General features: G+C 43.6%; 1 protein-coding gene across 1 annotated transcript in view; it reads left to right on the forward strand.

Annotated features, from left to right (window-relative positions):
• Window positions 1-5,702: 5,702 nt before the first annotated feature.
• MBD6 (methyl-CpG binding domain protein 6) overlaps window positions 5,703-25,786 on the forward strand; it is a 320,689-nt gene continuing 300,605 nt past the window's right edge. Inside the window, exon 1 of the mRNA XM_086966652.1 lies at window positions 5,703-6,010. The gene's annotated coding sequence lies outside the window, so the exon portion shown is untranslated. The remainder of the gene's footprint in view (window positions 6,011-25,786) is intronic.

Raw genomic sequence — 25,786 nt, forward strand, 5'->3', positions numbered from 1 at the left:
AAGGAGGTGGTGATGGACGGAGCATCTGAATCAATCAAACACTCACACCCAGTCAAAAGATCTGGGTTTAATCCATCACCGTTCTTTAGCCCACTCTGCCACCCCAGTTCAGACATGGCTATATGCAAATCAGTCTGACCCTGTGCCTCATGGGAACAGTCCAGCCCGAACTGCCAAGCCATGTCTTCCCTGGACCGGAAACAAGCTTCCGAGGACCGGTTTCTGGCATTCCAGCCGTCTTCAGCCTGGCTTGCTTGGATCCAGTGGCAAAGCGAGCAAGGGACTCACGTCTGAGCATACCCTGCCACACTTGTGGCTGCCAAAAGCGGTACAAAAGGGGGTGGTGATGGACGGAGCATCTGAATCAATCAAACACTCACACCCAGTCAAAAGATCTGGGTTTAATCCATCACCGTTCTTTAGCCCACTCTGCCACCCCAGTTCAGACATGGCTATATGCAAATCAGTCTGACCCTGTGCCTCATGGGAACAGTCCAGCCCGAACTGCCAAGCTATGTCTTGCCTGGACCGGAAACAAGCTTCCGAGGACCGGTTTCTGGCATTCCAGCCGTCTTCAGCCCGGCTTGCTTGAATCCAGTGGCAAAGTGAGCAAGGGACTCACGTCTGAGCATACCCTGCCACCACCCAGCTCCACCGATGCACCCACCACACAGCTCCGCCGAGGCACCCACCACACAGCTCTACCGATGCACCCACCACACAGCTCTACCGATGCACCCACCACACAGCTCTACCGATGCACCCACCACACAGCTCTACCGATGCACCCACCACACAGCTCTACCGATACACCCACCACCCAGCTCCACCGATGCACCCACCACACAGCTCCACCGATGCACCCACCACACAGCTCCACAGATGCACCCACCCCCCAGCTCCACCGATGCACCCACCCCCCAGCTCCACCGATGCACCCACCCCCAGTTCCACCGATGCACCCACCCCCCAGTTCCACCGATGCACCCACCCCCCAGTTCCACCGATGAACCCATCACACAGCTCCACCGATGCACCCACCACACAGCTCCACCGAGGCACCCACCACACAGCTCCACCGAGGCACCCACCACACAGCTCCACCTACACAGCTCCACTGATGCACCCACCACACAGCTCCACCGAGGCACCCACCACACAGCTCCACCGGCACCCACCACGCAGCTCCACCGGCACCCACCACGCAGCTCCACTGATGCACCCACCACACAGCTCCACTGATGCACCCACCACACAGCTCCACCGAGGCACCCACCACACAGCTCCACCGAGGCACCCACCACGCAGCTTTGCCGATGCACCCACCACACAGCTCTGCCGAGGCACCCACCACACAGCTCCACCGATGCACCCACCACACAGCTCCACCGATGCACCCACCACACATCTCCACCGATGCACCCACCACACAGCTCCGCCGATGCACCCACCACACAGCTCCGCCGATGCACCCACCACACAGCTCCGCCGATGCACCCACCACACAGCTCCACCGATGCACCCACCACACAGCTCCACCGATACACCCACTAAGCTCCACCGATACACCCACTAAGCTCCACCGATGCACCCACCACACAGCTCCACCGATGCACCCACCACACAGCTCCACCTACACAGCTCCACCGATGCACCCACCACCCAGCTCCACCGATGCACCCACCACCCGATGCACCCACCACACAGCTCCACCTACACAGCTCCACCGATGCACCCACCACCCAGCTCCACGATGCACCCACCACCCAGCTCCACCGACACAGCTCCACCGATGCACCCACCACAGCTCCACCGATGCACCCACTAAGCTCCACCAATGCACCCACCACCCAGCTCCACCGATGCACCCACCACCCAGCTCCACCGACACAGCTCCACCGATGCACCCACCACACAGCTCCACCGATGCACCCACTAAGCTCCACCAATGCACCCACCACACAGCTCCACCAATGCACCCACTAAGCTCCACCGATGCACACACCACTCAGCGCAACCACAGCTTCACTCAGCGCAACCACAGCTTCACTCAGCGCAACCACAGCTTCACTCAGCGCAACCACAGCTTCACTCAGCGCAACCACAGCTTCACTCAGCGCAACCACAGCTTCACTCAGCGCAACCACAGCATCACTCAGCGCAACCACAGCATCACTCAGCGCAACCACAGCATCACTCAGCGCAACCACAGCATCACTCAGCGCAACCACAGCATCACTCAGCGCAACCACAGCATCACTCAGCGCAACCACAGCATCACTCAGCGCAACCACAGCATCACTCAGCGCAACCACAGCATCACTCAGCGCAACCACAGCATCACTCAGCGCAACCACAGCATCACTGGTTCAAATATGTTCTTTCAATGTTTCAAGCTGTTTTCTAGCTTTCACGCTTCATTACATATAACAAAAAAATGTTAATATTTCACTTCTGTTCTTGGATTTTCGTAACAATAAAAAACACTGAACATAATCTTCACAAAAGATTATGCTATTGCCATTACAAATTAAATAAATTATTTAAGTATTAATTATTTTAAAAAATTAAAAGCCATTATTTGTAATATCAATACATCTAAGTCACGTAAATACAAAACATGTTGCATTACAAATGCTATAGTTGTCACATTTGCGAAAGTTATAACTATTGGCATTGTAAATGACAAAGCTATTAATTTAGCTATTTTAAAAAAATAACACAAATAAAAAAAAATCATTTATAGGACCAATAGATCAAACTTTCCTAATGCGAGCCCTATTGCATTTCCAATGCTTGTTTTTGGTGTATTGAAAGGATATGAGTGAAGGGGGGCATAATGCTCTGGGAAGGGGATGTGGGGTGACGTCTGGGGCGGTCGACCGTTGGATGGGGAGCAGTGGTCGGGGTTTGGCGTGCTCTCCCTGTGCTAGCTGAGTCCGTGTAAAAATAGCAGAAAATTGCGGGTGATCTAGCAATGGAGTCGGATTGATTTTTGCAGTGCTGGTGGGCTTTTTTTCGTATGTTAGTTGGATGTGGCTGATGGCTTGAGAACTGTGGAGGTGTGTTGAATTTGTAGCATGCTGCCTACGTGCCATTGCAAAAAAAAACATGAACACGAGCCCGCAAAAATGAAACAGGATACAGACCACATGGCGCCCTGCGCGCCACTGCTCGCTCCCGCAAGGTGGATGGCGCCACAAGAACGAGTGTCAAAAAAGTGCAAACTGATTCCAAAAGGTCATCCCCTAGAGCAGCGCAAGCACGCTGCGCTTGGCTCGACCTAAAAAGTAAAGCCAAAACGTGGGGATCAAGGTTGTCATGCCCAGGAGACAGTCTTTGACAAAGGAGATTGGGTATTGGTTAAACAGAAATGAAGACGGAAAACAGACACTCCTTTTGACGCTGATCCTCTGCAGGTTGTGGCGTGCAAGGGACGTATAACAGCACATCGTCCCGGACAATCTATCACTCAGGACACATCACAGTTCAAACACCCACCACAATGCTAGTCAAATCCTGAAATCATGTGCAAGGCAGCCCTGCTAGCAAGTCAGGCTCTAGCACCTTAGCCTATGCCCCCGTTGACCGATCAGGGTGGACCTTGATTATCTTGAATCACTCGGTCCGACCGACAAGTGTGATCATCTCGCTGATTGATTGAAGAAATGTGATTTTCATAATGCCCACCACTTTAAGAAGATGTAACATAGGGACCCTTGTGATTCTGGGGCGGACTCTAAAAAGGAACTACGTCCTATGCGGAAAGGTGGAGAGTGTGGCTGGAGTAGGAGATAATGCACAGTGCTGAGTGTATGCAGAGGAATAAAGAAGTGTTTAACCACAGCTTCTGTGTGGTGTGATGTATTTGCATGCTCCAGACTTGGGGAAGACACTACAAATGCCATCTCAGGGAAAAGAAGCACCAAAAGAACCTTTAACCGAATGTTTCTCCCGCAATGGATGCAGGAGCCCCACAGGTCCAGCATGGGAGGTAAACAATGTCCCACTAAAGTCCAGATCCCTACGAGAACCTCCGGTGTCCTTCCTCCAGTCAACACAGGAAGATAAAATAGGAGAAACCAGGGATGGAAGCTCTCTTTATGACACCCAGGCTGGTTGGGTGGGGCTAGCATCCAAGAACCTTCTGCTCTGTTTCTGTCATGAGGTGAAACCACCTCACTTGTAATAAGTGAGAAGAGGATTAGGGAAATAGGGGAAATCATGCTAGAAAGAAATACTGTGGTGTAAGTTTATATGGAGTATGCACCTTTATTGAATAAATCAGGCTAGATTCTCAAAGGGACACTCTTTTGTCAAAGTGTTGAGTGTATTGCCCAGGTTACTGTCGTATACCCGTCTTGAAGAGATGGCCCCTAGCTTTATTATCCTATTACTTTAGAAATAGACGACGGACTAACAAATGTCACTATTGTATCGTCGTGTCTGCCGAAAATGAGCACCTCGAACATCTTCGACTACTGAAATTTTGCACATCTTTGGGATATTTATCCTCTTGAGTTGTCCTACTTGTTTGCGTTTCCCTCAATGATTAAACTATCATCTTGGTGATAATTATATACGTCATTGAGTTAGTTTGTTAAAGTTGCCGTGTAAAAGAACACATTGCTTTTATATTTATATTTCTGTCGCATAGTATCGTAAAAAAAAAAAAACATGACACGAGAAACTAATATTTTTCCTTGAAAAGACGGAGTTGTCATCAAATGTACACGAGTAATGTCCAATACAAGATGGTTGCCTTTTTATATTGCCCCCTGTCATCTCAATCCTTCCGCAGTGTTTATGCCCAACTGGCCCTTCCATTGCCGTAGACACGTAATGACCTCTTCCGTCCTCCGCGCGCGTAACCACGACGGCTCTTTTCATAACAGGGACAATAGTAAAGGAACATAACCAAATAAAACACGTAAACAATTTTTATGTTTAGAGCCACTTTAAAATAGTTTGACTGATTAAAAACGCCTTATCAGTTTATGCCATGTATTGACTGATTAAAAAGACATGTATAAAAAAGTTTGTTTATCAGACATTTAATGAACATTTTCACATTCCCGTTTTTAATTGCGAAAAGAATCGTTTTGAGGTATACACCTTTCTCATTGTTTTTTGCTTGGATGTAAAACTCCATGTAAAACACAAACTAAGCGAGTAATTAAATGTGGACGAAGGATTAGCCTTAGTGTGGAAAATATGTCTGCCATCTTTGAAATATCACACTTCCAGTGGATGACAGATCATATTACTTCAAGTCCACGAAGTCGACTGAAATTAAACGAGTGTCTTAAAAACAGATTGCGAATTATACTTTGTCACGATGAAAACACAATGTTCAAAGACTAAACTAGCTACAATTAAGATACAAAAAATAATATACAACTGGGATACACAAAAAAACTTTAAAGTACTAGTAGTATGTTTCTTAATTACCGAGTGCCCTTATTCAATTACCATTTAATTCATTGTTCTGTCGCTTATTCTGTTGCAACGTAACAAGGGTGTCACATTTGCTTTGCAAGTTGCAGTGTTCCTCCCGCACAGCTGACTATGTAAGCTTAACATTGGCTATGTCTTCTTGCTGTTTTACCTCTTCCTCCTCCTCTTTCCTCATTCTCCCTGTGGCTCCCAAGAGTCGCTCGCGTTGCATGGTGGGTAAGGAATCCCCAGGGCTGCCCCTTTTTGCTCGGTAGACAGTACGCATGCGCAAGAGGAAACTCCATGATTTTGTGGGCTGTGGATCCCAGGAAAAGGGAAAAAAAGAAAACAGCAGCCGGGGGTATACTGATGATCTGCATTTTTCCTGGGATTCGTGCTGGACTCGTGTATCTCCTACAGAGGAATCAAGCCCCCGCCTCCCTCCCCAGGGGCAGAAGCAGCCCTGGCACAGCCTTTACTGCCCTTTGTTTTTAAAGGCCATAAGAGGAGGGGGGAGGAGAAGGAAGAAGAAGACCCCTGCAAGGCCCTTAACATCTCTCCCAGGGCGGTAGAGGTGAGTGCAAGTGTGCCACTAGCAGCCACTAACAGAGTTGTAAGGGATGCCACAAGTACGGGCAGCCATGGGGTACTGAGATCCAGGGTCCTGTAGCTCACCGTTCTTCACCATGTTTATGTCAACACCCATGCATTTGATTGACTGCACCACATGTATATATACTTGTCTTCACTTTCGACTAAGTGCGTGGATTTGGATGTTTCAGTGTGTGCATCCGATGTGTTTGTAATATAGCATCTGCAATTTGTGTGTCCCTGTCTCCATCCTGTACGTGCAACCAGCCTGTCTTTGTATTGGACTCCCATGTATATGTACCCTGGGTGTTACTGTCTTACATTGAATGTGTTAGTGGTCATCCTCCGTTTATATGATGTGAACACAGTGCACTCAGTATATGTGCCACGTGCGTGTGTCACTGACAGCGCCTTGCGTGTGTCATTATAACGGCTATGTGTATCACCAGTTCGCCAGTCACGGATTTTCCTTTAGACAGTAATTTTTTTCAGGTATGTTACCTTAGTTGGTTTATTGGAGTCAAACCAGTCATCTAGCCACAATGCACCAATCTGTTTACATCGCCGTACTGAAAAACCGTTGCCAAGTGACATTGAGTCAGTCCTCTGTTCACCCAAATCTTGATACTTTGGTAGTATGGGCATGCAAACTGAGGCTCTCTGCACATATTGTTTATCCATGTATGTGTAATTGCTGTGCAGACTACGGATTTGCTATTCTCCAACTTGTGAGATTTGTTTTGTATTTCATTGTGCCCTGTATGTTACTTGTTAAACATATTGTTTTAGTGTATGCTCCCTTGTGGGTCATTGTCTTTATTCTCTGTGTGTTAATATTTGTACCCCGTGTATGTCACAATCACCAACAATGCTTTTAAGTTTCTCTGGTCCCAGTCTGAACTGAGCGTGTGCATCTTTTGTGTTCTTGGTGTGTGTCAATCTTTGCATCCTTTGCGTGTCATTGTATGCAGTCTGAGTGTTGTCCCTGTCTGCTTTCTGTTTCAGTATCTTCTTAATGAGTGCTTTTTTTCAGTATTTTCTTCTTGTGTTTTTTTGTGCGTTTTCTGTTTGTCACTGTCTGTGTTATGTTGTACTTTCTATGTGTCTGCTGTACTCTCTGGGTTCCTATCTCTTTAAACAGTCAACGTGTCAATCTGTTCATGCTCTGTATTTCTGCTGTGCACCTTGAGTGTTTCTGTCTATTTGTAGTATATGTTTTTATTTATTTATTAATGAAGAACCTCTACTGGAAACACTGTGCTCCTTAACACGATGGTACATTAGATCTCTATCACCTGAAATTGTTGGTAAATAGGCGGTGAAAGTGATAATACATTGAAAGTACAGTACGTTTAATAGTACTCTGCAATCATTTCATTTATTAATTTTGCAGTGTTACTCTCAGTTTCACTGTCTGGACATTGTGTGCGTAAGAATACGCACACTCTTTGGGTGTAATTCGTCTGTGGACACTGTCTCCTTCTGCCTGTGTAATAACAGTTGTTATGTTGCTTGTATTCTTATAGCGTGTGTGCTGCCATTGGTATGGCCTCACAGCTCTAACAGCCTGCTTCTTTACAAACCTGGTTTTGAGGGTTTCGTTACAGATCAAAGTCTAATTTGGTTTATGAGGTGTCATATAGCATATTTGTAGTTTTGTTATTGTTTACATTTGGGGCGTGCTGCTCATTGCTAATTAGAAGGTTTGATGGATGTGGACAGAGTGCTTTCCAAAAAGCTTGGTGGTACCTAAATATTTAGCTTGCATACTGTCCGGCATGGTGTTATGCGAGTGTGCGCTAACTGGAGTCAGCAGGTCATGTTAACAAGCAGTGATATCCATGACCTACCCTGACTGTGTACAGTGCATGATTGGTTTTCTATTTACCCACTCTTTAGTTGGTTGGTGTTTCTTGTATTGGTGTGGTTGCATGATTTTGTGAGCCTGAAAATAACTAACAATATTTCATATTTATGCTGTGCTGGATGTGTGTGTTTTTTCTTATAATGAGTTGCATTGGATGGTTATTGTTATTTTGTCCAATGTCTTTTGGACGTTTAGGACCATTAACATATGTCATACAAACCATTTTCGTGTTGTTGATTATTCCATCATACATTAAAGTACCAATTTTGGTGATGTACAACTCAGATCAAATCGTCTACTCCTCACAGCTGCAAAACGCAACTTGCCCCTTTTGTACGTGAACACAGCCATTACTTGCTCTTGAATCTAAGCTATTCAGATAGGATTTTGATTTTCCGTTGATTTGATGGGACATACATATACTTATGAATTCCAAAGGTTTACATATATACTTAATTTTATAATTTATTCATAATTAATAGTTAGTATGGCTTCTACCATTCATTTATTCCACCTCTGGGTTTTCTCCATTACTAGCTTCCTGAAGTCCAAAGTGTAAGTAAGGCAAGGATTCCATGTCAGCCTTATTGTACATCCCATTCTACCAGCTGACGTCACATTTTCTTTTTTATGTGGTTTTCTGGAACTCTTCCAGTTCATTGATCACTTTCTGGTTACAAAACAATGCAATGTTGTATTTGGTAGGAAGACCATTCGAGTTCCATTGGTCATTCTTTGAACTAAGAAAATTTGCAGATCGAGTATCATCGCTCGAACAGGTGTCACACTTTCTGTCCCCGCATTGACCTAACAAATTATTTTGCACTTTCGACAGTAATCAAAGCTCAACCCCATGTGCCATCTGTACTTCACGTGCTGTTTATAACCACGTTTTGCCTTTTTTATATTAGATTAAAAATGTATGTTTAAAACCGAAAATAAAACAGTCCTCCCAGACCCACTCCTTTTAGAGTTAATTGCTAAATGTACTTTGTCCGCCTACCTATCTCAACCTCTGCCTCAATAATATGTCTTGTACCCCTGTACAAAGTTGACTACTTTGGTTTCATCAGGCATAAGGACCAACCCTGTTTTTCTCTGAGTGCAACCACCATATGCACGTATAGAAAACGATACGCTTCACCTTAATTGCGAGGTGTTTCCACTTCCTTAGTCAATATTATCATAGTTCCATTTCATCCGTCTTAATAACCAAAAAGTTCTGATTTTCGTGAATAATTCATTTTATTACTATTTCGTTACCACAGTATGACAAACTTCCAGGTGTGTGTAACCACTTCATTTCTTAAATTCTATCATTAGCATATCGTTTTACATTCCAGCACTTCCCCCAATTCCCAGTGAATTTCAGGCCTAAAGGGTTTTTCGTCAGGGGGATTGTAGACCAAACAAGTAGACTTCAAGTTATGTCCTCAAACTGTCATGTCCAAATACCAAATTTCTCTATGTGCACCATGTATGTGTATCCACGGTGTGCCATTTGCGTTACTGTCAGCCGCTTGTCATTATGGTGCTCCCTCACTTTGTTAAGACTACCTGCTCATTACACTTTTCCCAATAGTCTGACATTTCAGTCTGTTTTTTTATGATTGCACCTAGAATACATTGCACTTTAGCTCTTATTATGGGTTTCTAACGTCCACCCCAGCTTTCCCAGAGGTCAAGACCCAACAAGATGGCTGGATGTCTCTGGGTTACAGAGCTCTGCATTGTATGTGACTATTGACAAAATTAAAAATTGTTGTTAAAAAAACCCACTATATGGCTACCCTGGGTAGAGAAAGGAAAAATTAAGGGACATTTGGCTTAATTGACAGAGGCTCTGAAAGACCCCTTTGAAGAATGTTGAGCTCTTGATTCCAGAAAGGATCAAAGCAAGAAAAAGTGAATAAGACTGTTTTTATGTTTTTTTTGGGAGGTCCATGCTGAAAGGGCTGCAAGATGTAAAGTTGTTACATAGTAGGGTGGAATGGGAATATACCATTTGGTACACAAACTGGAAGATTGGATCAATATTTTTTTTTTACCAAACTATCAGATGAGCTTCCAGCCAAACGCCTCTATGATGGACAACTTGATCGCTTTCTCCTATCTGAACGAAAAGGCCATTGAAGCTACCACCCCCCATTATATGCCTGCTTCTTATTAGATTATAGTGCAGTGTTCAACCGAATTAATTACAATATCCTCTGGAAAAAACTGGTGGAGTGAGGCAGGCCCAGGCAACTTTTGCGGGCTATCACTTTGTTGTACTCTGACACCTGGGTTTGAATCAAAATAATGCCGGCCCACGTAACAGAAAATATTCATACCAACCGAGGGCTCAAGCAGGGCTGTGTTATCGCCCCCACTTTATTTTATTTATATACCGCTACCTCGTTGGGGAACAGCCGAAAGGAAACTTATTGCCATCGAAACTAGGTCAGATGAAACTTCGGAATATACAGGACCAAACCCGCGTGGGGATGAAGCGGGCTTTGAACACACTCTACGTATATAATACACACAGCGCTCTGCACCCAAACATTACCAACACAAAAGTTCAGATTTTTGGCCAAAGTAGTAAGAAGCAGCAATTGGATTAGCAACTAGGCCCTTTAAAAATATGCACAATCCGTAAATATAACTATCTTGGTGTCTGGCTGTCGGATATGGGTACAACCTCGTAGCAGGCTGCAACAGCGACAGAAAAAGCATCTAAAATAACCTATGCTTTATCCAAACAAAATCACTACTTATAAAGCTGCTCGGATGAGGCCATCCGAACAGCCATATGGGCTAAACTGCTACCTGCAATGAGCTTTAGGCAGGATCACCAAGCCATTAGAGCGTTGTCACACAGCATCATAAAAGAAAATATTTAACATCCCTAAAAGCACCTGGCGCACATTGATTCATCTAGAATTCGACCTGGTGAATATGGACATTGAATTGAAAAAGGATATCATTAAGTTCCATCATCGGGTGACCAGGGAAGATTCGGATTTCTTTTTAGGTGTTCTGAACGCCATATTTCTAGAGAAAAGAAGTAGTTAGTCAAAGTACCCTGACAATGCTAAAGCCTCCTTAAACCTGGCCCGATTGACTTAGTAGATTCAAGTATAACACTTGATCACTAATAGAGAACCTTAATAGAGAAAGGCAAACAGGTTTCAAGAGACTGCAATAAAAAACAAATCCGAAATTTTCCAGGAGTAGCGGCTCTTACTACATCTCATGAAGCCAACTCCTGCCAACCATATTTGAAATAGAGCAACAATATCTCTACTCGTATCATTAGAAAGGACAGTTAGACTTGTATGTAAAATACGTTACACAAAAAGAATGTACCTACCCAATTCTCAACGTGGTTTATGGGTTATACTCCTGTTGGTAAATACAAAACCATATTTGAAGGCTTCCTTGGGCTATAAAGTGCTAAAAAATATACTGCTGACCAGGCTCTTAACAAAGCCTATATGGGAATTAAGGTCCCACTGGAAGAATCCTGCTCCAGGGCATTCTGAATCTGCAGCACACATTGTGTACTGTTGATTGGGTGTGCTACCTCAGAGGCAAATTTATCTGAAGCCAATTTTGTTTTTGCAAAATGGGATAAGAATAAGCAAAAAGGCGTTGACATTCATCAATACTTCAGCAGTACCAAAGGACCTAGTCCAAATTGGCAAATTCTTCTCGAAAGCTAGAAGGCTGCTACAGAATGCAAGATGACCAAACACGACTGTCTCTTAAGAACATGGACCCTGAGCTAGGGACATCATTAACCAGAATATTTTGACTAAGATTAGACAACAGACCACTTCATTAGCTGATTGCCCAGCATGTTTTCTCTTTATTATATTAGCATGTGGTACTTTATTGCACTGTTTTGAGACAGTGGTCCTGGATTCAGTTAACAGGGCACTTTGCACACCAACCGGTACTAGCATTTTGGTACTTTATACAACAGCCTTCAAATCTGATCTTTCGTACCTTGAACAAGCCAGAAATGCCTATTGGCTCTAACTACCTTCCTGAAATGTGAATCCCTTTATCTTTAGGTCCAGCAAAGGTGTAAGTGCTGGCCACAATTCCTAGAGCATATTTGTCTTTTTTACTACCTGTTTGATCGTTTGGTCTAGCAAAGTTGCAAGTGCTTGCCACAATTCCCGGAGTCTATTGGCTTTTTTGCTTCTTGCTTAAGATGTGACATTTTTACTTTTAGGTCCTGCAAAGCTGTAAGTGTGTATCATAATGCCTAGTGTCCCTTGGCCAAGATTACATAGCAGGGTACCTAGCTAGTCAACTGCCAAGCAGGCTTACTCATAATTGCACTAGCACAGAGCACTAGCACAGGGCACTTTATATCACTGTTAAAGCACTGCTAGATAGCTTCTTGTCAATAGGGAAACTTGCCAAGATGCATTTGATAGAATACCTTAGAACCTGCCTTGCTGCAACCAGTATACATTAGAAATGTCCTTTGGCTCATTGCTATCAGTCTAAATTGATACATCTTTTAATAGTAATTATAATTAAACTGGTAGTAATGGCTCCCACCGGGTGAGAAAAGTAGAACAATTGTAGCTCATATACTGTAGTAGAGTGTGAAAAACAAGTTTTTAGAAAAACAATTATTTTTGGGGTCCTAGTGGCTCCAACGCACTTACTACCAGGAGATGCTAATCACACACAAAAAAAATGTGTACAAACAACCGGGACTGACTCTAATAAGCACACCCTCTAGTATTAGCAATTCAAAAGGGTTCTGGATAAAACCTGCCAATGTGCCTACGCCAACACATGTTTCGTCTGCCCGTAGACTTTTTCAAGGCGGTGTTCACAAAGTTGACCCTAAACGAACTACGATTCCGATCACTGAGAAGCTTCTCTCAGAAGATGTATATACCACCACAATCTTTTGATAATGGAAGCGACAGTGCAATAAAAAATGCTAAACCGTTTGTTGTATTTGATGATAGGTGGTTATGATCCGTTGTTGTTGTGTTCGACCCAAAAGTCCAACGCTCCAGGAGTCATCCCCTAAATCTGAAGTCAGTTGTGTTGCATTATGAATGGCGGACCCTCATGGCTGTACTGTATCCCAAGATCAAAATAAAGAGAACTCCCTATGTTTCGGAGTCTGCAGATATGGAAGCCTTGATAAGTTCTACTGCCAAAATAACTGCCGAGGACAGTTCTCTGATTTCTTTGCTTCAGTGAACCAGTACAGCCATGAGGGACCAGCGTTCATAATGCAACACAACTGACTTCAGAGTTAATGGGTGACTCCTGGAGCGTTGGACTTTTGGGTCACGCACAACAATGTATCATGACCCCCTATCATCAAATACAGCAAACGGTTTAGCGAGTTTGATTATACGGTCTGTATGCTGCTGGAACGTCTTGTTGATTAATAACTGTTCAAGATATATATATATACACAACATTGGACACAAAGGAACTATACTTTTTGTTATCCAGAACCTTTATGGATTGCTAATACTAGAGGGTGTGCTCATTTCTGCTCTATCAGTCTTGATCTTTTAATAGTATGCTGATTAACGTCGTACATGCTTGTCTTTAAAAATAGCTTTAGGGGATTGTTAGTGGTTGTATAATTTTAACTTGCGATGTGTTTTTAAAAAAAAATGCTTGGAAAGATTTTAAAAAACCTCACAAGAAAGTTTTTATTTTCATTCATATACCGTTTGGCTTTCTATCTCTTCCTAATGATAGATACCATGTTGCAGATAAAGCCGTAGCCGGACCCATCTGTTCCTTTGTTAGTTCAAAAACTTCAGATGCTTTTACGTTTCTCTGCTGTCAAGGTTAGCAGGATATGTCAGTTGTTGTTTTTTTCATTTTTTTAGATTATTCACCTTAGGTGAAGCTTGTTATCTGTGCCCTGTCAGGAGAGCCTTTTTTTGTTTAGTAAATGGGGTCTTTGATATGTATTTCGATTTTTTAAAAAGCTAAGTTTAAAAATGATCATTGTTTTTCTTCTAAGGAATGGATAAAAAAGTTGCTTGACGGTATGTTGTTGGTTGTTGTGTTGTGTATGTCCGCACATTTAATGTATTGACTTACTTTCAGAGGAATGGTTGACATCCAGATAAATTACTTCTTTTTAAAAAAAAATTGTGTTCTTGCATACTCTCATAGCTGTGTAAATTAGATGTGTTTTACTGTCAGTGAATACTGATAGCCACCGTGGACAGGAACGTTGATTCACCAAGCATGGTTGTAGAAAAAATCTCCAAAGTTAGATCAAAAAAAGGAAAAAGTGAGAAAATATTCGCGTTTTATAGAGGTGTGTGATAAATTACCCAAATCCTTTCTACTTGCAGTGTAGGCTATTCTATTGAAGGCAGAGCAGGCTAATATAATTATATTCTTTAATTCTACAGCGGTAAAGAGCCACTAGTTTGGTTCGTCACATGTTCAAAAAGCCTAATTCAGTAGAATTCTGCCCATTCTGATGGTGGTGCTCTGCAGGAATGGGGAACGTTCTCACAGATTTTAAAGAGGTAGAATTCCAAGGAAAACTGTTCATTTTCCTTATTGGGAAAAACTATTTCCCATTTTAAGATGATGTGTTTTTGGAAGCAATACTTCTTGCATACAGCTTTCTTAATGTCTGCTTTTGAAGCTTTGCATTTTGCGGATATGTGCAGTGACGGGTAGTACTTTTAGTAGGAGCGGATTCGAGAAGGAGAACTTACGCCCTGTCACCTTAACGAAAATAAGCTGCCCCTGGCGAGTAGTATGTGCTGAAGTTGCAAGAGACAGTTGAAGGAGGTATTGAGGTTGCATAAGTGTGCAACCCGGTCTCCTTTATCAAGGTATGTGTTAGAATGCACTGATGTCACAAGAGAGCATACGTTTCTATTGCTATCACTGAAGATAGCAGAAGAATGTATACATGTAATGTGATCTGATCAGGGGGGGGAAGGATAACTTGTCCTGCATAACTTTGGGTATGCCGTAACTGTTCCGAGTAGTCCCAATGTTAACCCTCATGCACGTGCTGGTAAATGATGTGGTATTAAGCGGTATATCTTGTTTCTCCGCCGTCCCTCGCACGTGTGTGTATAATCATTAGGTTGGTTTTTCATGCAACCTCCATCCAGGAGGCATTACCCATTGTTAAAAACAGTAGTGATGAGTGATTGTGACGTGAAAAAGTGATAGAATAAAATTGTCTCTCTTGATCAGAAAAATTCTTTATTAGTTCTGTATAGAGGAGGCAATGGATTTAAAAATTAAATCGGTGAACGTGAGTGATTATGACTCGTTCACACTAAGTGAAAAAGGTCGACATGTTTCAGCCCTTTCTTATGCCTGGTAGGTCATTTGGGCTTTCTTCAGGACCGTGGTGTGAAATAGAGACCTCTCACGTCTCTATTAGTGATAAGAAAATAATTTATTTAATGGAACATATCATTATGTTGCTCCATAGGAGGTCAATTATACCTGCAAAGAGAGAGGACATAGTAGACACAGGGTAAAGGGTGAAGGGAAACATATAAGACTATACGACTGGTTAAATTCACCAGGAACACATAAATCGCACTGTGGCGTAGCAACTAAAAAATGGCAATACTTTGCACTGACTGCCCCACTCAAAGAATAGGGTTGACTGTCTCTTAATTGGCCTGGGAGTTCTAATGATTCAATTGGTTTTTCAGAAATGGCAAGTGATGGGAGTATGGTGAGGGTGGCGTATGGTTAAAGGTGCCGGTTTTCAGGCGCATTCGTGCATTTTCTCAAACGCGCTCACTCCACACCAAACATTTTGTGTCATTCGGCAGCGTGATCATACTGTGCTGCCTCAACTGTTTAAGCTAGAGGACATCTTATTCTCTCTGCACATAGTTACATAACATACCTCCGTTCTTGGCTACATTAAGCCTCTTCGGTATCAGGGTGGGTCAGGGAGGCACTCTATAATGGTAAACATTCGATCAGAACAGGGTGTTTTTGTTTAGTAATACTTTACGGTTTCGCCGCTTTGTGGTCCTCGTGGTACCTCTGGCTCTCCATTCATTCCTTGTGCTGACTCTGCCACCTCTGTCCCGGAATACGAGAAGCGTTTCCGGCCTATTGTTTTTATAGGTAGTGAAAGCAATGGAGGTAGAGGAAAGACTCTAGTTATTGCTCGAAATGTTCTATTTACTTATAGGACGTTAACTAAATCGTCGATTTGAGATTCAAGTAAATTAAGCTTTTATTATCTTGTGGGCGAATTCAATAATCCGAGTTTTATTTTGGCTCAGTCATAGACCAAATGTTGAATCCGTAATCTGAATGGTGATTTTTAATTTGGTTATTTCCATAGTCATGTTGTTTGGTATTAGGCTCTATACTGAGAGATTTCGATCAAAATAGTGTGATTGTTCATATGTCTCATCCACTGAAAATAGTGCCCCACGGTATGTTATCATTCAAACCATTAACATCAGTGCCGAGTCTGTGCACCCATCGTTGCTCTTTTTCAAAGAGGATTTTTTCTGCGTTGTGGTCTTTATTGCGCAGTGTTTCTAAAATAACCCACTGTAGATCTTTTACAGTGTGGCCAGCTTCCAAATAGTGGCTTGACATCTTAGTGGTCGCCTTCTTACATTTCACATTACTGCGATGTTCACACAGTCGTTGTTTTACCTTCCTACATGTCATGCCTATATAGTTTTTCTTGCAGGGGCATGTGATCATGTAGATGGCATGACTTGTGTTGCAGTTGGTGTGGTGTAGAATTCTCCAATTCAAATCAGGGAGTAGTTGTATCTCTTTTGTCGCTTTTGTGAGGGGACAAACTGAACAGGTTCCACATGGGTAATGACCAGTTACACTCATGTCCAGTGGTGAATTCACTGTTGTCGGTTGACATGAGATGTAAAAGATCTACAGTGGGTTATTTTAGAAACACTGCGCAATAAAGACCACAACGCAGAAAAAATCCTCTTTGAAAAAGAGCAACGATGGGTGCACAGACTCGGCACTGATGTTAATGGTTTGAATGATAACATACCGTGGGGCACTATTTTCAGTGGATGAGACATATGAACAATCACACTATTTTGATCGAAATCTCTCAGTATAGAGCCTAATACCAAACAACATGACTATGGAAATAACCAAATTAAAAATCACCATTCAGATTACTGATTCAACATTTGGTCTATGACTGAGCCAAAATAAAACTCGGATTATTGAATTCGCCCACAAGATAATAAAAGCTTAATTTACTTGAATCTCAAATCGACGATTTAGTTAACGTCCTATCTAAGTAAATAGAACATTTCGAGCAATAACTAGAGTCTTTCCTCTACCTCCATTGCCTTCACTACCTATAAAAACAATAGCCCGGAAACGCTTCTCGTATTCCGGGACAGAGGTGGCAGAGTCAGCACAAGGAATGAATGGAGAGCCAGAGGTACCACGAGGACCACAAAGCGGCGAAACCGTAAAGTATTACTAAACAAAAACACCCTGTTCTGATCGAATGTTTACCATTATAGAGTGCCTCCCTGACCCACCCTGATACCGAAGAGGCTTAATGTAGCCAAGAACGGAGGTATGTTATGTAACTATGTGCAGAGAGAATAAGATGTCCTCTAGCTTAAACAGTTGAGGCAGCACAGTATGATCACGCTGCCGAATGACACAAAATGTTTGGTGTGGAGTGAGCGCGTTTGAGAAAATGCACGAATGCGCCTGAAAACCGGCACCTGTAACCATACGCCACCCTCACCATACTCCCATCACTTGCCATTTCTGAAAAACCAATTGAATCATTAGAACTCCCAGGCCAATTAAGAGACAGTCGACCCTATTCTTTGAGTGGGGCAGTCAGTGCAAAGTATTGCCATTTTTTAGTTGCTACGCCACAGTGCGATTTATGTGTTCCTGGTGAATTTAACCAGTCGTATAGTCTTATATGTTTCCCTTCACCCTTTACCCTGTGTCTACTATGCCCTCTCTCTTTGCAGGTATAATTGACCTCCTATGGAGCAACATAATGATATGTTCCATTAAATAAATTATTTTCTTATCACTAGTAGAGACGTGAGAGGTCTCTATTTCACACCACGGTCCTGAAGAAAGCCCAAATGACCTACCAGGCATAAGAAAGGGCTGAAACATGTCGACCTTTTTCACTTAGTGTGAACGAGTCATAATCACTCACGTTCACCGATTTAATTTTTAAATCCATTGCCTCCTCTATACAGAACTAATAAAGAATTTTTCTGATCAAGAGAGACAATTTTATTCTATCACTTTTTCACGTCACAATCACTCATCACTACTGTTTTTAACAATGGGTAATGCCTCCTGGATAGAGGTTGCATGAAAAAACAACCCAATGATTATACACACACGTGCGAGGGACGGCGGAGAAACAAGATATACCGCTTAATACCACATCATTTACCAGCACGTGCATGAGGGTTAACATTGGGACTACTCGGAACAGTTACGGCATACCCAAAGTTATGCAGGACAAGTGATCCTTTCCCCCCCCCTGATCAGAATATATAACTCGAGGAAATTGGTTGGATCACAAATTCCTCTTTCCCTCCACATTGATTCTGGTACATGTAATGTGATACATGTTTTAATCCAGTAAATGCAGTAATGTTAATAGATGGATCATGGGCTTCATTGACCACTTGGCATCCATATGTAACCATCACAATCAAAGAGTTTGCATCGACCAGTGACCTACTGAGTCTTGCACCCTTACGAGTTCAATAAAGATAATACAGTTGTGTTGGGTAATAATAACACGTTATTTAAGTTCCAAGAGGGATTTCAGATTATGTTATGTGCTGTGTAAATGGTAGGTATTTGTTTTACTGGCTCAATTAAAAAAATATGCTGAAGGCGAAAAAAGACAAGATTATTGTGAGTACTTGTGCCTACTGTGACTAAGCAAAAGTCCTCGAGACCAGCATGAATGTACACTGACGACAAAAGAGAAAGGCAGGGGTAAGAAGTGATTTTTATAAGTGACAATTAGGAGCAAATAATGATTTTTTGTGAGGTCTAAAATGTATTAAGAATTTACTTTACAAGAGAAAAAGCTGTTGTTCATAGTAGTTTCCAAAGAAATAAACTGGAATATATGCCTACTTTCCAATGCTTGTTTATTGACTTTGGAATGTGGAAAAGTAGATGCTGACTTTACAAGAGACAGGGAGAAGTACTTATTGGTTTTGCAAGACAAGGCAGATAGAAGTAGTATAAATTGATGTTACAAATGCAAGGCGGATTATGCCCCGACTTCATACAGATTGTATGCAACATTTCTAGAGTACTTACAGCTTTACAAGGGGAAATTGGGAGTATGCATTGGTTCCATTGTAGACAGGTATGACTGTGTACTGATTGGATAAGAGATGGACAAGAACATGTTCTCACTTTACAGGAGACTATATTGAATAAGCACTTACTTTTCACAAGATTGGAAAGGATATGCACTAGTATTGCAAGAGACAGAGCAGTATGAACTGACATTACAAGAGCCAAACTTGAGTCCATGCTGATTTTCCAAGAAAGTAGCAGCATTTTGTATTGAGTTCAGAAGAACAGATCTGCACTATGTTCTGATTTTAAAGGATACATAGTGGAATATGTATGGAAGGAATAAGCAGGAATTAACTTTAGATGCAATGAATAATTATTCATAGTGACAGTGTTTAATGTGTTTGAAAAAAGTCTAAAATGTGCAGTGGTCTAGAGTTTTCCTGATTGTCGTTGGTGCTCTATGCAGGCATAGCTACAACATCACAGTTGGCTACTTTTGACTTCAATTTATACCTCTCTCTTTCACAGCCTTCCACTTCCTGTTTCCTTCTCCTCGCTCTTGTAGGTTATTCTTCTTCTTAGCTTTCTCCTTTTCATCACTTTTGTTCTGCCTTTCTCTTCCCCCTTTTCTCTGTTGCTGTGTGTCAAAGTCCAGTGATAAACAACAAGTCCTAACATGAGAGCAGGTGCCCATCACATGCTTTCAGTTGCACAAATTTAGCATTGTGATTTAAATTTTAAAGAGACAATCTGGACGAAGTAGAAGTTGCTCACTATTGTTGTTCCTGTACTTGTATATCCCAAACATCAATGACAGTTTTGTGGAGATGGCTAGAGAAGAATGCCCACATAGTAGGCCGGGTGATCCAAAAACAGACCCAAAAAAACCTGAAGGCTCGCACATTCCAAAACCTGTGCCATAATTTCACCGACTACCAAAAAGAGAAAGACCAACCTGGTGTAAGAGAAGGGAGTCCCCATCATTGCCAAGGAATTAAGTCACAGGTGTTGAAGTTTGTTAGCTGAGGAGACTGAGAACCAACCGTTGACGATAAAAGGGGAGAGATATCTGCTTTCAAATCTCACAGACATGAAGACCACACTTCTAAGGAGAAAGCAGTATATTCAAGGGCTACCACCACAGTGTATACTCCGACTAGTAAAAATCTAATGAAGATTGAAATTCGCAGGATAAACTTCTTGTCCAACATAAACACCACCAAGAGCACAACAGGAGCTTGAAAACACCAAAGAAATGGCATTAATCAGGCCAACACAAGGATAGGAGGGATAATATGAGTGAGGCTGCTCCCACAAAAAGGCCCGCACCAATGTGCATCTTTTTCAAACAGCGTGGGAGGCCCGTTGGGAAGAACGCCACCCTCCCCCCACCTGCAGCTTCTACTTTATCCTTTGTAAGATAGAAAACTAAGAAGCCATTATCGGAAGAGGAACTACTAGGTCTGTTGAAGGCAGGTGTGCAACCCTGGGATGGTGAATCATTCTCTTAAAATCTTTGAAGTGATGGCCACTTTGCAGAACCTGTCTGCGTGTGTGTATTTGTGTATATATATATATACTCTAAAAGCAACAGAGTGAGGCACAGGGGACTGGGAATAGAATGCAGCGTTAGGATGAGAGAGCTGAGTAAAATATAGAGGAAATGGTTGGGAAGCAAGAGGGTGCTGATGAGCCGGAACTAAGGGGCTTACAACATTGATGGGGGGAATAGAGGGTGAGAGATAATAGAAGGAAGAGGACTGCACACTCTTTAGCTTCCTAGAACTCTTTGTTACCTTCAACACTGTCGCCCACACCATCCTCATTTAGTGCCTCTATAAAACCTTGCATACGAGGACTCGCTCTCCAATGAATCGGCTCCTTGCTCACTATAAATACCTAGTCAGTCAGCTGGGCCCCATATACCTCTGCTACTGCTAGCCTACTCTGTGGAGTCATACTGGTCAATGCCTACCTGGCACTTTTCGCCATCATCGTTCAAACTCATGGAATCTGCATTATCTCATACACCGACACCCAGCTCCTCCTGAATGAATGAAAAAGCACTTCTAAAGTGCGTAGCTACCCAAAGGCATCCCAGCGCTGAAGTGGTTCATAGAAGCAGAAGGGAGGACCTAGAGGAAAAGCCAGGTCTTTAGCTGTTTGAGGAAGGCGGAGGGAGCGAGTTCCACAGTCTGGCGGCATTGTAAGAAAAGAGCTGCCGCCACTTCTGGCCTTCTTGATCCTGGGAACAACTGCTAGAAAAAGCTCATCTGAACGCAGCTGCCTGATAGCCTGATAGGGCTGGACCAAGGAGTGATTAATTGGAGGACCATTCCCTCCAAGCGACCTGTGAACGATGCACAGGGCCTGGAAGCTGATTCTCTCCTGAATAGGAAGCCAGTGGAGGGACCGTGAGGCGGGCCTCGCATAGCGAAAACTCTGGATCCCCATGAGCATTCTTGCTACGGAATTCTGCACTATTTGGAGTTTTGAGATTGCAGAGCTTGGCGCGCCTAGATATAAGGCATTGCCATAGTCATTGCGAGACCAAATGAGTGCCTGAAACATCAGCTTTCTAGATAAGAAGGGGCGAAGGGGGAGCACTTTACGGAGCATCCTAAGGATGCCATAGCAAAAGGCTGCAACCTTCCTGTCCTGAACTTTAAAACTGAGGTCCTGGTCCAGCCAGACACCCAGACTCTTTATCTCTGACTTTGGAGCAGGGATCGGGCCCATACAGACTGGCCACATTGTGCTTGCTTTAAAGCAGATAGGATCCCCAAGAACCATAAGCTCTGTCTTGTCGCCAATGCGACAGGCTCATCCACTTGGCGACTTTCTCAAGGCAGGGGTGAAGGCCCATGGACACTTGATCAGGATGATTCAGTGCCACAACCAATTGGGTGTCATCAGCATAGGTAACTATGTGAACCCCAAAAGGAAGCACAATATCCGCCAGCCGAGCCATATAAACATTAAAGAGAGTGGGGCTCAGGGCCGATCCCTCAGGAACTCCACAATGAAGGGGCAGAGCTTTTGAGATAACCTCGCTCCTAAACACCTGGAAAGATCTTTCTTCCAGGAAAGACTGCAGACACAATAAGGCTGTGCCAGTTAACCCCAAACCCTCTGAGTGTGTGAACCAAGATTTGGTGGTTGACCGTATCGAAAGCTGCGCTAAGGTCGAAGAGATTCACTGCTGAAGATCCCCCAGCATCAAGGATCTTTCTGAATTCTTCGACTACTGATAGTAACACAGTTTCCGTGCCTTGGTGCGGACGAAAGTCCGTTTGAGAGGAGTGGAGGAGTTTATGGGATTCCAGGTATGTGGAGAGTATGAAGTTAACATGTTTCTCCGTTATCTTGCTGATCCCCGGAAAGAGCGGGATGGGACGATAGTTGCTCAAAGAATCCGGGTCCAAGTTAGGTTTCTTCAGGAGAGATTTTACCATTGCCCTTTTCCACAGGGGAGGAACTATACCCCTGGAGACCGAGGCATTGATCATGTCAACAATGGTTGGGACAACTGTGTTGGCTGCCTGCTACAGAATATTGGGTGGAACCAGGTCACATGGCGACCCACTCTTAACCAGTGTTCAAATAGCCTGGAACGATTCCCGGTTCATAGGGGGAATTAGATATCCAGAGGGGGGGGAGAGTTTTAACAATATCTGGCTCTGAGCCTGGATTAAGCCAAGTTTCTTTGAGAAACAACACTTCTGGACCTAAATCTTTTAAAAGAAGGAAAATCTCCGCAGTGTGCCAGGCCAGAGACCTGCAATTTAGTAGCAGCATACTGTATAGTTAATGGGAGCGCGGGGGGGGGGGGGTAGGAAGAGAAGGCAAGAGCTTAAACGGACAATATGAACAGCCAAGGGCAAGTTGCTGAGGTAGATGGAATGGGGGCAATTTCCTCCTAAAGTCTCATTTAGCTGTCTCAGCTGCTCACCGGTATAGCGATAAATATTTTGGGAAGGTGATGCAGGGGGTCTGGCCGCTGGTCCCGGTTGGGCGTGGACGAGTGCAGTGTAAGAAAGACACAACTTTCCCACAGAGCTTTAACACAGCTCCCCCAATAACAGTAATTTGATGATCATTTTAAAAATAAGGTGCTAAGAACTTCTGATCTAAAATACTGATCTAAAACAGTGGTTTGGTGCCTAGCGAGTGATCAATTCACCTTCAGTAACCGCTCTCCATAACCTCAGTCGTGCTAGGGGCTCAATGACCAGAGTGAAGATCAACAGTGACTGGAGGCACCCCTGTCTCGTGCTTCTTGCCACCATCCAACTAACCGATAATCTATTGCCTATCCTCACTCTGGCTTTACTATCTGTGTATAGTAGTTGTACCCATTTTAGATAGGTGTCACCCAGGCCATAGCGTCTCAGCGTGTGATTAATAAATAGCCAATCAACAGTGTCAAATGTTTTATAGGCATCAAAACAGGAAAATGCACAAGGTTCTTCCCCTTTCATAATCTTCTCTGTAATGAGGAATACCTTCCTGATATTGGTGGTAGTAGTGTGGTGCCCCAAAAAGCCTGCCTGATTCAAGTGTATTAGCTCCTCCATCCACTTTTGCCAAACGGTGAGCCTGGATCTTCTTCGATATTATTGCGTCCACGTTAATTATCGACGAACAACGATATGACTCTCTCATTCTTCTAGGTCCCTCCCTGGTTTGGGTAAAACCACTGCATTCGCCTCCCTCAGTATGGCTGGCGACACCCCACGGTCAATGGCTTTCCTATACATGGCTAACAATGGTACACACAATAAGTCTACATGTTCCTGATAAAACGGGCAGACCATCGTTCCCTGGTGTCTTTCGTGTGTTAATTTATTTTATAGCCCACTTAATGTCTGACTCATCTATCAGGGCATTCAAGGTCTCCTTCATTTTCTTAATCTGCTACGAGTTGCTGCACCTTTTCCAGTATATCGTTATACACTGCTGATCGTGCCTATCCTGTTGTATATACAACGCAGAGTAGAACTGTGCAAAATGGCCTAAGATCTCTTCATGGGTTGTGAGTGTCGCTCCCTGTGCGTCTTTAAGCGTAACTTCTGCATTCTCCCCTTCTCTCTATTAACCAGCCAGTAGCCTGCCCGGCATATCTCCCTGTTGGACTTCTGTGTATGTCTTATAATCATGATGACCAAGAGTTTCACACACCTCATCTTACTTGCCCTGTAGTCTATGCCATGCCTCCCAGACCTGTTCCGTGTACAGAGCCTGGCATTCTGTCTCCCCTATTTAGCGCTTCAGATTTGTCACTCTACGTGTCAATGAATGATCCACCCCATAGGTGGAGGTCATACCCTAGCCCCTAATAGTCCCCTTAAAGGCCTACCATAGGACCCCATCAGAAGTAACGGAACCAGAGTTGATAGCAAAAAGCTCTCAGTCACTAACTCACCTTGTTCCTCCCTATAAACCCCCCCCCCCCCCCATCAACATTACAGGGCTAAACATAAACATCAGTAATCACTGTATAAGAAATCAGTGACTTTCAAGAAATTGCATAGCTTCCACAGCATGGTCAAAAAAGTGATGTTTCCCCTGCAAGTTCACCCTTAAACGTGCCGGGGTCAACAAAGCATAGACTAACCAATGGTCTCTAAGTTTGCTCTTAACTTCCCTGAAGGTTCTGCATCTTTTTTGGGTAGCCATGCCATAATCAGGGTAGAAGGAAATTCTATTGCCATTGTATTCCATATCACCCTCTGTGCGAGCCGCTGCCAATATGACCACTTTATCTCTGTACTGCAGCATGCGGGCAATCAACATGCGCGGAGGTGCGCCAGGGTTAGGCCCATGAGTTCTATGTGCCCTATCCACATGCAGTTGTCCCTCCATGTTCAATCCTGGCAGCACTACAGGGAGCCAGGTCTCCAAGAATAACTCCATTGGTACTGTTTCCGTGCCCTCCGGCAGCCCCAGAATGAGCATGTTGTTATGCCTAGTCGATCTTCCAAATCAGCCAGTTTGTTTTTTTGCTGTTGTAATTAATACTCTTGGTCTGCAAGCTGAGTAATGTGAGCCCCCAAAATGTCCTTCGTATCATCAGCCCTGGTGCTCAATTCTTTTACCCTGTCCCTCTTCTTACCCATGTCCAGGCAGAGCATCGCCACTGTGACTGCCACTCCATCTATTTTGTCCAAGATTTCTTTATTATGCTTCAATATTACGTTTTTAGTGTCTAGGGTGAATGGCGGTATAATCTTACCTGCTGCGCGCTCCTCACCAGTAGCCCCACTCTGTGCCATCCTGGCGATGCCTTCCTCAATATTGTTGTGGAATTTCGAGGCTGTGCCAAGGCCGCGCTTTGCTTTTGGCAGCATGTGTGCAAGGGCAGCTCTCTGTTTGTGACCCCCCCAGTTTGATAGCTTCAACCAGGCCCGTCTCCACTGCTTAGCAGACGATACACCAAGGCATTTTCAGCAACCCAATGCACATGTAATTATTCCATGCAAGGTGTTGGTCAATGCGCCATAGTTAGGAGCTCAGGGTTGCGCAGCTGCTCTATATTTTAGAGGGGTGGGGCACCGTCACAAGGAAATGTAGTCGGGGCCC

Source organism: Lissotriton vulgaris, chromosome 1_1 (genome assembly GCF_964263255.1).
Source record: "Lissotriton vulgaris chromosome 1_1, aLisVul1.2, whole genome shotgun sequence".
Taxonomy (NCBI): domain Eukaryota; kingdom Metazoa; phylum Chordata; class Amphibia; order Caudata; family Salamandridae; genus Lissotriton; species Lissotriton vulgaris.